General features: G+C 38.4%; 1 protein-coding gene across 2 annotated transcripts in view; it reads left to right on the top strand.

Moving 5' to 3' along the window:
- The window catches only part of LOC103133558 (protein tyrosine phosphatase receptor type E), a 30,585-nt gene that overhangs the window by 8,477 nt on the left and 20,027 nt on the right, over window positions 1-2,081 (top strand). For both annotated transcript variants that reach the window (XM_007545342.2, XM_007545338.2), the window contains exon 2: window positions 121-329. The gene's annotated coding sequence lies outside the window, so the exon portion shown is untranslated. The remainder of the gene's footprint in view (window positions 1-120; window positions 330-2,081) is intronic.

Here is a 2,081-nt window from a genome sequence, read left to right as displayed (position 1 = left end):
TATATTAGATAGCTTAAAAAAACTGAGCTACAAAAATGTGCCAGATAGTTTTCCAAACTGTTTCTGTTTCATTTACACATTTCTTCTTCTTCTTCTTCTTTTTTTTTTTTTTTCCCCAAGGTCCTCTGTTGATCCGAAGCCCCGAGAATTCTGAAAAACATTCCGGGACTGCCGTTATCCCGACTCGTCTCTTCATTCGTACTTTTGGTAACTTCCAGGATGTGATGAAGATTTAGGGAAGAAAATCTCCCCAGTAAATCACAAAGACAAGCAGCTCGAATCACATGATTGCTATGGAGTGACGGGTCACAGCAGCTCTGAGTGGAACTGTAAGTGCCGTGTTTGTTCATCCTAATATTTACATGTCTATTTTTCCAGAAGTAAACAGAATTTTATTGAAATGCAATAAGGAGATATGCTAATCATATAAAGGTAGTAATTCTCCCAAACACTGGAGCATTTTTCTACTAGTCACTTTGCAAGCACATAATGTATTTTTTTTTCACATATAAACTCAAAGTCTGGATTGGATGAGATCTTTTCTCTCCTTTTCCTTCTAGCTTCTTCTTTGTTCACAGCGCTCACTCTGCCGCTGACATGTGAAGTGCAGCATCTCCATTGTGCTCTCTTTCACTTTTGTCCTTGGCACTTGACAGCAAAAATGCTGGATGTGTCTTGCATCTTTTTTTTTTTTTTTCCACACCTGATGCTTTTGCTCCTCAGATCCTGGAAAAAAACAGCAACATTTTTTTTTCTCTCTCCTTTGGTGTTCCAAACATGCCATATATTCAGAGAATACGAGTCTTTGAAGCCATATTGATCTGGGAGAAAACTGAAGCATGTCTAGATGTGTGGATATGTATTTGATATATGTTGTTATTGTTTGTCAGAGAGTGTTGATGATCCTGTTCTTACAGCATTTTTTTATATGTCACTAGGATCTAGAAACCTGTAGTGGCATCCTTATTCAGCATTGAGCTTGTAGAGCATCTGTACATGACCTCTAAATGCACTCCCATCTCCCATCGGTTCCTCACTGGATGCCTTTGAAGACATTTAGTATTTTCTCAGCATCCCCACTTACATTTGAGAATAATTTGAGGAAAAAGGAATGTCACACTGCCACATTTATATGTTACACAGTAAAAAAAAGATGACCCACAAACAGCTTTAATCTGACTTTCCTACTACAATGGAGGGATTTGTGTCAAGTTTCAGTGTTTGTTTCGAGTCAGCGTTCTGTTGCATGTGATCCGTTTTCTTGTAGTCACTATGAAACTTTATAGCGCAAATCACATGTCACAGCCAGTCAGTAAAATATAATTATAATGCAAGAAATGTTGATTTATAATGGCTGATTTATAACGAGCGGCTGCTCACTGATGCTTAACTTCTATTTAATAATGATTGTTCTTTACTCATGTTTTTATTGCATCACTGATCGTATCGTATCCACGATGATTCCTGGCTACAATGTCAAAACAACTATGTTTTTAAAGAGCCTACAGAATTCCTGTCAGTGGGAATAAACATATGATCATAGGTTACCTTTATCTTAAATTTATGTGACCAGGGCTCATGTCTTCAGAGGTAAAAAAAACAAAACAAAACAAAAAAACACATTTGTTATCAGTGCTTCCAAGGTGTCAGTTCATGTCTATCCTGTTGCAAATGTTGAGTTAATAAACGGGTGGAAGCAAAACCAGCAGGCCAGTCACTGGGAATGTTTGGATCTGACAGGCTTCCAGTATAAATCATTGAGTTTCCTACAGCAACATCTCCTCCTCTGGATGCTGCACATTTTAGATCCTGTCACAAACTTATCTTTAACTCGTGACACCTTTCAGTGCAAACTGCATCCACATTAAATAAGCCATGACCCGAGAGGCTGACCCAAAAGTTATGCACTGTCAGTACTGGCATTACATCATAGCTGAATGACAGTACAGCTTTAATGCAAGATTCAACAAATTCAGCTTAGTTGTGATTGGATGGATGGATGGATGGATGGATGGATGGATGGATGGATGGATGGATGGATGGATGGATGGATGGATGGATGGATGGATGGATGGATGGAT

This window comes from Poecilia formosa, unplaced genomic scaffold (genome assembly GCF_000485575.1).
Source record: "Poecilia formosa unplaced genomic scaffold, Poecilia_formosa-5.1.2 Scaffold12, whole genome shotgun sequence".
NCBI classification, from domain to species: domain Eukaryota; kingdom Metazoa; phylum Chordata; class Actinopteri; order Cyprinodontiformes; family Poeciliidae; genus Poecilia; species Poecilia formosa.
The sequence above is the reverse complement of the archived record's forward strand: the minus strand, read 5'-3'. Positions and strand labels throughout refer to the sequence as shown.